This window comes from Pipistrellus hanaki, assembly GCF_964339955.1.
Source record: "Pipistrellus hanaki genome assembly, chromosome: 6".
Taxonomy (NCBI): Eukaryota; Metazoa; Chordata; class Mammalia; order Chiroptera; family Vespertilionidae; genus Pipistrellus; species Pipistrellus hanaki.
The window spans coordinates 85,491,674-85,504,324 of NC_140508.1; the positions used below are offsets into that span (position 1 = coordinate 85,491,674).

Consider the following 12,651-nt stretch of genomic DNA (forward strand, 5'->3'; position numbering starts at 1 on the left):
TTAGTGTGTAACTGTTCTAAAAGGTCAGCAGCTGGTCAGGAAGATTATATTTGAGAGCAGCCCGCTCACTGCTGTAGGTCGTGGGTTCTAAACATCTGGTCTCCAACCGAGTTCCGGACAGTGAAAGCTGCTGACACCACTTCAGGTTGCTTATAACGTTAGAATTAAACCCTCCCCCTTTTTTATCCTCACCTGAGGAGTGAGGATTTTCCCCCCTGATTTTTAGAGAGAGTGGAAGGTATAAAGAGGCAGATAAGAAAGAGAGAGAGAGAGGGAGAGAGAAACATCGATGTGAGAGAGACACATTAATTGGTTGCCTCCTGCACACACCCCAACTGGGGCGGCATTGAATCTGCAACCCAGGTACGTGCCCTTTACTGGTAGTTGAACCCGGAATGCTCCGGTGTGCAGGCTGATGTTCTAACCACTGAGCTTGCTGGCCAGGACTAAAACCACTTTTAAATATTCCAGGATATTTAAAGAAAGGTTTGGTAGAAGAAACATTCTATCTTTATAAGTATTTATGCACCAGGTTTGGGAAGCTTTTTAGTTTCAGGGGAGCCATTTGATCACAGATGATTTTAGGCAGAAAGAATTTTGTGTACCAGTTGGAAAAGAACTTCGTGTAGGCAGTCTTGTGTTATTTTTTTTGTTGTTGTTGGTTTGTTTTTCATTGTGGTAAAATGTACATAACAAAATTTACTATTTTTAGTGTACAGCTGAGTGCATTAAGTACCTTCACATTGTTGTGCAACCATCACCATCATCTGTCTCCAGAAAACTCCACTTTTGTAGAAAGGTTTTTATAAATAAAGTTTTATTGGAACACAGACATGCCATTTGTTTATATATGATGTGAATGGCTGCTTTGGTGGGGCAAGGGAAAGTTGAGCCGAGCTGAGTAGTGGGACAGAGACTGGATGGTCACACAGCCCAAAATATTTACTACCAACTTACAGGAAACGTTTGCTTTATTTATTTACTTTCAGAAAATGTTTGCCGACCCCTGCTTGACATCATATACCTTTACAGTATGTGGGACAAATCTGATGGGGATTGACTGCAGCAGAGGAATAGCTGGTAAATATTTTCAATCTGCTCTCACTTGGGAAGGAAGCTTCTGAAAGACCAGGTTTATTTTCTTTATAGAATTCCCTCTAAGTTCCATAATGCGCATCTTATGCACTTAAAAATATATATATATCTTATTGATTTTTTACAGAGAGGAAGGGAGCGGGAGAGAGAGTTAGAAACATCCATGAGAGAGAAACATCAATCAGCTGCCTCCTGCACACTCCGCACTGGGGATGTGCCCGCCACCAAGGTACATGCCCTTGACTGGAATTGAACCTGGGACCTTCAGTCCACAGGCTGACATTCTATCCACTGAGCAAAACCAGCCAGAACAACATTTTATGCATTTTTTATTTTATTTTATTAGAATCAGAAAGTGAACAACTGCTGAATCCCTTTCAGTATGGAAAGACTGAGCAGGGAAAAGTCTTCTCTGAGTGAGGAAGTGGTTTCTCCGGGGCTGGACCAGGCAGAAAAGATGAGGGATTGAAGCTGGCTGAGCATTTTTGCATTTTTAGTGACTTGTGTGTGGGTTACTTCCTGAAGTTAGTTTTTGAATTTGTTTAACAGTGGTAAGAGTTTTTGGGTTTATAAGCTTATATATTGGGTCTTTTTTCTATCACGGAGTGACAGGACACTCCTATGCATAGGTGAAGGCTGGAAGGAACCACCATCATGTAGTAGGACTTGTTTTTGTGAGTGAGTGATGGTAGGTGTAAGGGAACTCCTTTAGAGATGCAGTATGGCTTCAGCAGCAAAGGCATCTGGGAAATGATCATCTCTCTGTGACTAGTACTTACTCTGTCACTGTTTGGCTCTCTGTACCCTGGTGCTTGGCTGACTCCACAGAAAGTCAGAATGCCACCCAAAGACGCCCAGCAGGCCCAGCAGGGACACTGGTGGATGCATAGAGTGTGCTGAGTGCCTGATGCTGTTAACGGAGGAACACGTGGTTCTCTCCGGCGGTCTGCGTGGCACCCACCATGTGGTTACAGTTACCCACCTGTGAGCAGAGACCTGTCCCGGGTGGGTGTGGATTCTTCCCTGCCCACCATGCACTGCTTTGCCGTGGATGTAGGTTTCTCCTGGTAGAGTCCTTATGAACTTGAACAAGGCTGCATGTCAGTTCTTTGGAATTGATCCTGAACTTAGACTTTCGGGGCTCTCCCCCACCACATCTACTTAATTTATCTTCTCCATGAGGCCTGTGCATGTTTTCTGACTTTTTTCTGTAATGAGAATGTATTCGTTTTATAATTAAAAAGTTATTTAAAAATTAATGTGCCCTGGCCGGTGTGGCCTAGTTGGTTGGAGGGTCACCCCATGCATTGGAAGATTGCCGGTTCAGCTCCCGGTCAGGGCGCATACTTGGGCTGTGGGTTTGATACCTGTGGGGGTCACACGGGAGGCAACCAATGGATGTTTTTCTCATACTTTGATCTCTCTCTCTCTCTCTCTCTCTCTCTCTCTCTCTCTCTCTCTCTCTCTCTTTCTCTCTCTCTTCCTCTCTCCCTATCTCTAAAAAAATCAGTAGGAAACATATTCTTGGGTGAGGATCAGGGAAGAAGAGAAAAATGTAATGCACTTTCAGTTTTCCTCCATTATTTAAAATCTTGTAATTCTTCAAAGTTGTATTGTGCTAAAGACAAAAGAGATTTTAAAAATGCTAGCAGTGAATTAAGATATTCCTAGGCATAACCATACGTTGCATTGTGGACTCAATTCTAGATATGGCTTACTTTGTTCTGATTTGCCCTCTCTGATTCTTTAGTTCTTTGACAATTTTAATTACTAGGGATTCAAACTGCTAATTATCAGTTTCCTCTTTCCTTACCGGAACACGGGTTAGGTATTTTGAAATACCTCTAAGAGTTCTTGCTGGGGCACTGTATGAAGGATAGGGCACCCCTGCAGAGAACAACACCCCATTCATGGTGGGACGCAGGCTGGCTTCATCCACTGTCCCAGTCTGGGAGGACTGAGAGAGCGATGAAGGATGCCATTGTGGGCTCTCTCTCTACTTTTCTGTGAGACCTTGACAGTGCTTTAGGCCAGCACGTCCTTTTCTTTGGAGGATTGGAGCTTGGTGAGGTAATAAAGCGTTGTGGTGCTGAGGCCACTTTTACCTGTGCTAGGAAGGTCATCTGCAAAGGGCCTTCCGCACTGAGCAGTGTCTTCACTTGCTGTTTTGTTTGTCTGTGGAAGGAGAGAAAGGAGGACTTTCCAGTGGTTTCTGTTGGCTGACTAATTTATTATGCTCAGGATAATGGCTTTGGAACTCAAGCCCAACTTGAAACTGGCTCTTACTCAAGAGGCTGCAAGAAAAATGAGGATCCAACAATAATAATGATAATCATTAACAGGGAGCTTCATCGTATGTGTATATTGTGCTTTGCCTGCTGCACCGCATTGAAAGTATAGAAGTTGGACAGTAGACACAGCCATCAAAAAAAGCCAAAGGAATCTGAACCCGGGGCACGGGGGGAAGCAGGAGGAATGCCTGTCTGTCCCAGAGGTCCGTGATGTTTCTAACGCCATTATCCACAGCTGTGCTCTTCATCACGTGGGGAGTGCTGATGAGACTCGTTTCCACCAACAAGCCTTCACTGGTCTTAGCTTGCTTTGACTGGAAGCACACATTTAATATGTTTTCTATGCCAGCCATTATTACTTTTGGTACCTAACTGTTTTTGAATGTCTACACATTGCTGAGCTAAGATAGTGGTCTCACACATACGCATTAACAGAAATATACACATACCCTGCCCTGCTCAGAGCGTGTGGCCACTGCTTTCTTATTCACGGGAATGGTAACCTACATCTCTTCCATTAGGGTCATCCCTGAAGACTCAGAAACGTCAGGGACTATCCAGTTGTGCATCCGAAGGGCACAGTCTGAGGGCTGGTGACCAAGGTCCCAGAGAGGAAGGTGTGCTGCATGGTTCGCCATGCTTCTTACTTGAAAACTTGGTGTGATTTTCACCATATATGGAGTCAAGCCAAACTTCCGAATGCTAAATAGGGGTGAGTGCATATTAAAAAACCATTACTGATGCTGCGGACCAGGGCCATTGTCTTTCTGCTCTGACTTGGTTTGATTAAGCAGTTGCTTAGTTGTGGGCTGTTTTTGTAAGATAATAAACAGTGTGAAGGAGGCATTCCCAAATGCATCTCATTCAACAAAGGGTGTCTGAGCAGAGCACTCCTTTGATTCTCGTGGTTTGCTGCAGATCAAACTGACAAGGGGTCCTCGGTCAGTGGATTTAGAATTTTTTAAAGTTAACATGTGCATATATATAGGAAACTGACAAACACAAGCAAAGAACAAAGCCATCCATAATCACAAGCAGTTTACAGAATCCATCCCGTCCCTCTTTCTCTGGGAGCCAAATTTCTGATCCTTCTCAGGGAGCTTGGGCAGTGAGCTATGACTGAGCTCTTGTTCCTTTCCCGGCCCCTCTCCCTCCAGTCTACCCCTTACTCAGCAACCCCAGTCTGCTTTTCAAAGGCAGTTACCGGGCACAGAAGCAGACCTGCCTGTCCTGGCTTACAAAGAACTAGCCTCATCCATCCTGTTCCTCTCCTACCACTTCACACCCCTCCCTCCTTCCTGCCCCTTCTGTCCTTCCAAAACCCCAGGCTCCTCTTCTGCCCCAGCGCTTCACTCAGTTTCTCCCCCTCCTGCTCGCTGGCTTCTGTTCGTTAGGTGGTAGCTGACTGACCCTCTCTGAGAGGCCTTCCTACTCCCACATGCCGCACTCTCCCCTCCACCTCCCAGGCTGCTTCCCGTGGGGCTCGGTGCTGTAGGTGCTGTTCTCGGCCGATTGCTTCCGGTGCCTTTCCCGCCACTTGTCCGTGAGCTCCGTCAGCCGCCGGCCACGTCTGTCACTGAGCAGAGCAGTGAGTGACAGATCGGTGAAAATGCTGGGCAAGTGGAACTGCGGGACAAAGGCCACACATAGTTCAGGTCTTAAGAACTGTCCTGTAAGAGGCCACTGGCAATTTCTCCTCCCCGTAAGGCATAACATTTGTTATAGGTAATTCTTTTCTGCTTTTCTGAGAAAACAGTACTGTTTTCACATATATTTTTATTGGTTTTAGAGAGGAAGGGGGAGGTAGAGATAGAAACATCAATGACGAGAGAGCATCATTGATCAGCTGCCTCCTGCACGCCCCACAGTGGGGATCAAACCCCCAACCTGAGCATGTGCCCCGACTGGGATTCGAACTGTGACCTCCTGTTTCCTAAGTTGATACTCAACTACTGAGCCATACCGGCTGGGCAGGGAAAACGGTATTCTTATGAAGAAATAGATTTAAGTATTTATTAAATGCTAATAATTAGATTATAATAGCTTAAAACACAAATTGAGATCTGAGTACATCAATCTAAGGACCCAGACTCAATGCCAAATAGGGGTGAGTGCGTATTAAGAGAGGGAGCGCTCGGTCTTGGTTAGCTCCAAAGGGCCACATCCCTCTGGATGGAGCGTCATCCGGGTCTTTGCACCCTCTCAGGTGAGATGATGCACCCTCTCAGATGTGACAGCCAAAGCTCAAAGCCCAATGCTAATTCTCTGTGCTCTGTAACGTTGCCACAGTCCCTTTATTGTTACATTTCCAATCTCCACTCTGATGGTAACGGGAACATTTTATAGACGTCCTCAAGCATTTTTAGGTATCATGGGAGCCATTACTTACGTTTTTCTAGCATTCAAATTGTACCAGTGTTATTATTGGTACTTCCTGGGGAAGGAAATCTTTTCTGATAATTTTTTTGGCTTTTAAAATAACATTTATTTTTTAAAGTTAACATGTGCATATATATAGGAAACTGACAAACACAAGCAAAGAACAAAGCCATCCATAATCACAAGCAGTTTACAGTCTGACATGTCCTTCTAAGTCCTGTGTGTCTACACAACTGAGCTTCCATAATTAAGGTGGTGCATTATGTAGCATGCTTTCTCACACATCATGAACATCTACCATTTCAAAGTCCCAAAGGTATGAGTATTTTGATACCAAGAATACCCTACACCAACTCAATCTGGCAGAAAATGTAATCCTGCCTTACTTGGTGACAAAGATTTCACAAAGGACAAAAATAGCAACATACCTCTTGCTAAAAGATATTCACAAAGTTACAGTTAAAATAACTGTGTCCCCGTAATGTCCCATTACAAATGGGTCCCGCAGCAAGGGCACACGAGATATACTGCTTCTAAGAGAATTATGATGTGTACTTTAAAATATTAGCAAAGAGGCACGTTTTGACTGAAGTACTGAACAACACATTCCCAGAGCACAGCCTAAGAGATGCATGCCCATCCGGGGTCATCACCACGTGTGAATGTGAACACACACACAGACACCCCTCGCGAGAGCAAGTCCTGATGTCCGTTTCTGAGATGGTCAACAACTCCATGTCCCAGATGCCTCTTTTCTCACAATTACAACAAAAAGACATTTACAAATTGGTTAATTCCCCAGTAATTGTTTTCATTTAAGTCTCAGCCCTCCACTCCACCCATGGGAAGAATATGTGGAATGCTTCACCGCTTCTCAGGCCACTTGCCGGGCGTGGCGGCCAGGGAAGGTGTGTCCTGCTCCCTGCAGTGCTCAGAGCGGCCTTAGGAAGCAGGACTCTGAGGTCGCCGGGGCTTTGCAGAGCGGCCTCCTCGGCTCTCAGGGGGACTGCAGCGGGCAGTGCCACCCCCGGTGTGGTGAGGCGTCCGGTGTCCCTTCCTTACCACACTGGCGGGGGTAAGTTTCTCTGCCAGAGACCCAGGCGCCGCTGGCTTTTTACCTGGTGAGGATCAGATGCTAATGCTTTCATGACTAGTAAGTTCCTGCTAAGTTTGGCAAACCAGTAAAACCTGCGGGGCGCAGTGGACTGTGCATGCTACGATTGACGTCCTGACCGGGAGCTGCAAAGCCTCCTGAGAAGATTAGTGAGAGGAAACAGGCATTTCAGGTGAATTTTCTCTGCCCTTTTCAGGGCAGAGCACCTTACACATCACATGGGTCTATTTTGTGATCATAGTTAGGGAAGCACTGAGCTTTCCGCTCCTACGCATGGACATGTTTTTTCCTGCAGTTTGGACGTGTCTGGTCGGCCTGCCTTCGAATAAACACCATTATTCTGTTCCTTGTCAGGATCAGCCGTGTCCCTGGGTCGGTAATCACTCCAGCTCGTGCAGCAAACGTTCTTCAGCCGATCGGAGGATTTTCTAGGCTGTTCCCCATGAACTTTTTGAACATCGTGTCCTTTCCTTTCCTTTCCGAAGATTCCCATGGGTGTATCGGACCCACAGGTTTCTCAAAGCACAGCCTGTGCAGTGAGAGCTTCTGGCCGCTGATCCAGGCTGGCTGGGCTCCAGCACTCTCGGCTTATTTCCCGAGCCCCACCTGAGGGAGATTACGGCAGGGAGGCGGCCTCTCCGCCCTTGTTAGCTCAGCGCGCCCTGAGTCAGCGCGGGCCCATTTCTGACGGGGAGACCCGCCAGTTTTACGGATCTGCGGCCTGCTGATGGATTTGCGCAGCATGGTGATTTAATGCTGATCTTCAGCTCCTGTGAAGCGGGGACTGGCAGGTTCTCAGGACACCCTCTTACTGCTTAGACTCGGAGGTGATGCAACTTGTGTCATTTGCGCTGGCCAGCCTGCGTTTATAGGAAGCACTTATGAAATTGATCTCCAGTTACTCCAAATTTCTCCACATTGAGGGCTTTCCATTCTGGGGAGCTACGTTTTTGATAATTTATCTTTTCAGATGAAATTATTTCTATCTTCCAGTGTTTTTTTTTTTTTTTAATATATTTTATTGATGTTTTACAGAGGAAGGGAGAGGGATAGAGAGTTAGAAATACCAATGAGAGAGAAACATTGATCAGCTGCCTCCTGCACACCCCCTACCTGGGATGTGACCGTAATCAAGGCACATGCGCAATCGAACGTGGGACCTTTCAGTCTGCAGGCCAACACTATTTACTGAGCCAAACTGGTTTCAGCTCTCCTTGTATTTCTAACCCCTTGTGCTTTCCTTATGACAGCCTAAGGTTTTCCAGGTTCAAGTCAAGCATCTCTGTCCAGGAAGCAGCCTAAGCACTTCATTTTGCATCTCACCAGAAAATAGATTTTTATATCTGGTTAACTCGCCTCTGGTTGGTCTGTCTGTTTGAACACTGCTGATTAACATTCAGATTATGCAGACGTCAAGGAAGATTCTAGTGATCTGAAGTAATGGTCTTTTTAGCCTGTGAGACAAGTTCCAAAATACTGTATTTAAACTGTTCATGCTGACGGTTGCAGAAATACATTACATATTAAACAGGCAATCTCCTTCATTGATAACATCCTTCGTCAAAAACAAAGCACCTAACTTTGTTTTCCTCCTGATAGATTATTTAATATCTCTTTATGTTGTCTCCTTTAGAAAGATGGGTTCTCCCATAACCTACAGATGGTAGAGGAGATAATTTTGATACCAATGATAAGAAGTGATTGAGAAGGATAATTCAGTCAGCCACTATTTGTTCACAGGCATTTATTAAGTGTCTGAGGTGTTCCAAGCACACTTTGGGCCTAGAGATACAAAGATGAGTGAGATACAGTGGAATCTTGGATCAGGGTGTGCCCATAAGCATGCAACTGATTTAATTTACATAACTAACTGGGCATGTGAAATTGGCAAATATTTGATGAATGCCTAAAATGGTGACCAGTTTTAGAAATTCAACTTAGTCTAACGAGATGAGTATGAAAGGGGGCGATAGGTGGACGATTCTAAGACGGAAAGGGGTGGTGGTCATACCCATCAGTGATTCTGAATCCGTCCTAGCAACCAGGAGGCATGCTAACTGCTAGTTATGCACACAGCCCCATGAGTCACCAGTGGCTCCAAGTTGCAAAAGCGATTATGCAGCATTTCTTATTTTGGCCAGATTTTCCAGTTGTCAACGTGAAGGATGCTTTCTCCTTTAAGCCTTCACTGCGAGTCAGCCTGTTGTGGGGCTTAGTGGTTTCAGCCTCAGCCTTTTTCCTGTTCAGCTGCATGCTTTCCCGCCTTCGCTGAGGGCGCCGCACAAGCCCTTTGCCAGAACACGCAATGACGGGAGCACACCCCAGCCTTCAGAGGAAGGACCCTCTTTCCCCTCCCCGGAAACCCTGTCCTAAGCCAGGGGGGCAGAGGCGGCGGGAGGGAGGCACCTGGGCGGAGGCGGCAGCCCCTGACTGAGGGTTTTCCTTTCTGAGGGAGCCTGTGCTGACCTGGAGAGAGGCAGCGGGCAGGGAGCGAGCTGGAGGCCGCGGAGGGCAGGTGTCCTGTTCCCTTTGTGGCCAGAGAGCTGCTCCCTCTTTCCGGTCCTACACTTGCTTCCTCTCCGCAGAAAACAAGGCGCCCAGCGGAGAGTCTGCAGGTGGAGGCAGGAGGAAGGCTCCTTAGACTGGCTGACTACGGGATATGCCAAAGGACACCCCCTCATTTCTTAGGTGACCAGTTATTTCCCACGGATGCAGCGTACGCAGCTGGGGAGGGTGAACGGTGTTAAGGCTCCAGGTAGCATTCTGCAGGGTTGCTGGGTGATCTGTGCTTCAGGTTCCAGTCGCTGGGCAGCATCTGGGCCCTCCGCGCTGAGCAGCTCTGTGCTGCGTGAACAGACACCGCCCAGCAGGAGGAGCGACTTGTTAGCGTGTGACACCGTTTGGGGAGTTTGCACCCCACCTTATAATTGATATGAAAGTGATAACTGTATAAGCCAAACGTTCCCTCCACTGTCTAGCTCCCCCATCCTCTCCGTTCAAGGGTTCAAACAAGTCATTTGTCACAGTCACTTCTCTCCTGCCCTGTGTCAGTGTGGGTGAGAGAGGACATACAGTCCCTCAGTGAAGGGAGGCGGGTGGGGTGGAAACATGGGTTTGAAACTATGGAGATGGAGAGTAACAGGGAACAGGCAGGTACTTGACGTCCACAGATGGTGCAGGATTAGTCATAGTTTAATGTATTCTGGACGGTGTAAAAATATCACAGTTTTTTGAAATCAAGAACAAAGATAAGTACTAAGTGCCATCTCAGGATGGGATCTGCCTTATCAAGTCAGATCATGTCTTCTTGGCTGGGAATATTTCCTCCCCCAAATAAAGCACGTATTTAAATCTAAGCATATTTCTTGGTGGGTGTTTGACCCAGTTCTGTTGACCAGCCTACAGTGGTGCCTGGGAAAAGCAGTGTGGTCTGGTGGTTAGATCTTCTCATGCCTTTTTGGGGAAGAGACTTTTTGAACATTGAATGTTCAGATTGTTGAATGATAATTTGGTTCTTCCTTAGAAAATTATAGCCATTAATTTTGGCTCCAGGATTTTACTACTAGTATACATAGATCAAGGCTGACTACATTATAGATAGCAGAGCCTGTGTTGTCTTCAGGAGAAAAAACGAGCTTGTTTTATGTCCATGAAAAAATAACCGGGGACAAATTAAATCTTGATAGCTGGGAGTGTCTATCTAAATATTTCTCTACTTATTCTGGCATCATTACAAACAAATGTAAGCTTCATAATGATGTCATAAATCTATTGGATTCATGGGTTCAATCTCAGAGCGGGGAGGGAAACGGGAACTCCAGAAATTTAAAAAACCATTTTACATTCATGAGAATTGCTCTCGGGAGGGCGAGGTGTTTTCCCTGACGGTGGGACCGTCTTGTTACTAACGTGTCGCCATAGACAGATGCTTAAGCGCGTGCCAAGCCCGGGCGCCACGGTTCCAGCTCCGATGGAAGGGATGTGAGGCCGCGCGCAGGTCCTCATCATAGACACCATCACAGGGCGGGAGAGACCGTGCCCACTCCTGGGCGAATGCCCCGGGAATACCTCCACACAGGGTGCTAAATGGGAAAAGCAGGCACACACTTCTATACTCACTGGCCTCCGCTTGAAGTGGTGTGTGACGATAAGGCCTAGAGAGAGGTGTGGTGCCAGCGCGAATCTGGGTGTCTGAGCGCCGTGTGCCAGCTGCGGGTTAGCGGTGGCAGCGTCGGTGAAAGGAAAGCCAGCATGATGTGGGCAGCAGTCCTCTCTGGGGAAGGGGCCTGACTTCCGCTTCCTTCTCATGTTTCTAACATTTCCCACAACAAGTACATTACTGTGTTTCTTAAAAATTCTCACCCAAGGCTATTTTTCCATTGATTTTTAGAGGGGAAGAGAGGGGAAGAAGAGAGAAACATCGATGTGAGAGAAAGACATCGATTGGTTGCCTCTTGTACGAGCCCTAACCTGGGCCCCGGCGGGAGAGGAGCCTGCAACCGACATGCATGCCCTTGACCGGAATCGAACTCAGGCCCCTTCAGTTCGCAGGCGACGCTCTATCCACTGAGCCAAAACGGCTAGGGCAGCACCCATTAGCTTCCTACTAGGAAATAACCAATGCTGGCTGCGCTAACGAGAAATAGCTTAGAAGCTTAACACTGACCGGTTTAAAATGTTTGTTTTGATTCCTCATAAATGTAGGAAGTCTGTTATTCTTGACGTGAGAGGCTGGGTCTTCGCCTGCCTGTTCTGTTCCTTCCGATGATCACCCGGGGTTTGAGGCATCTGCTGAGTCTGGTGCTGTAGGGCTGCGGTGCCGTCTTTGGTGTAACTGGTTGTCCTTGTGTGTCATTGGCGCTGCCGCCCCACTGTAACTCGGTGTGTGACATGGGCCCTTGTTAGTCAGCGGTCCCAGGGAGTGTGACCTGCACACGAGACCCCAGTCATCCCCTCGCTGCTGTGGGCCGTTGAAACGGCTTCCTCCCTGTCTCCTTCCCAGCGCCTCCTGCCTCCTGCTGCCCCAGAGCAAGCTGCCAGCTCCCAGCTCTCCCGTGTCTCAGCGGCTCCCAGGCGGAATAGGGAGCCCCAGGAGCTCAGGCACACGTAGGCCTCTGGCTTCTGGTCTGTGCTACCTCTTCCCTCACTCTCCAGCCCTGCCAGCCACGTACTGTCTTCAGATCCAGTCTCTTCGTCCGTGTTCCCGCTTCCCTCCTTCTCCCGTTCTGTTCCATTGGCTTGGCCTGCCCTTCAGCTTCCTCATCTGCCCGTTTGCTATGGGCCCCCCAAACCCCTTCCCCCTCCCCTTTTCCCCTTCTCTGCCTCCCCGCCTCAGCCGAAGGGGCAGCTGTCCAGCTCCATGTGGAAGACACGACCTTCGGCTGGCCCTTTCTCTTCTTGCACAGCCTCTCCACTGGTCCCTTTGGGCCGTGGTCGGCAAATTGCAGCTCTGAGCCACATGCGGCTCTTTGGCCCCTTGAGTGTGTCTCTTCCACAAAACACCACGGCCTGGGCGAGTCTATTTTGAAGAAGTGGCATCAGAAGAAGTTTAAAAAATGTGGCTCTCAAAAGAAATTTCAATCGTTGTACTGCTGATATTTGGCTCTGTGGACTAATGAGTTTGCCGACCACTGGGCTAGGGTAACCCGTGTCATCCTGTGTTTTAACACTTCCTCCTGCCTGTGCTGTGCCAGCCGTGGTGGCCAGGACCCTGTCACCTCTCTCCCCCAGCACTCGGCTCCGAGCAGCCAGGGAGCCGCTCACAGCCGCTCA

The 12,651-nt window shown here is 47.7% G+C and overlaps 1 protein-coding gene across 1 annotated transcript in view; it reads left to right on the forward strand.

Annotated features, from left to right (window-relative positions):
• Positions 1 to 5,245, forward strand: part of B4GALT6 (beta-1,4-galactosyltransferase 6) — a 142,889-nt gene extending 137,644 nt beyond the window's left edge. The window contains exon 10 of the transcript XR_014795311.1: positions 5,220 to 5,245. The gene's annotated coding sequence lies outside the window, so the exon portion shown is untranslated. The remainder of the gene's footprint in view (positions 1 to 5,219) is intronic.
• The last annotated feature ends 7,406 nt before the right edge of the window (positions 5,246 to 12,651 follow it).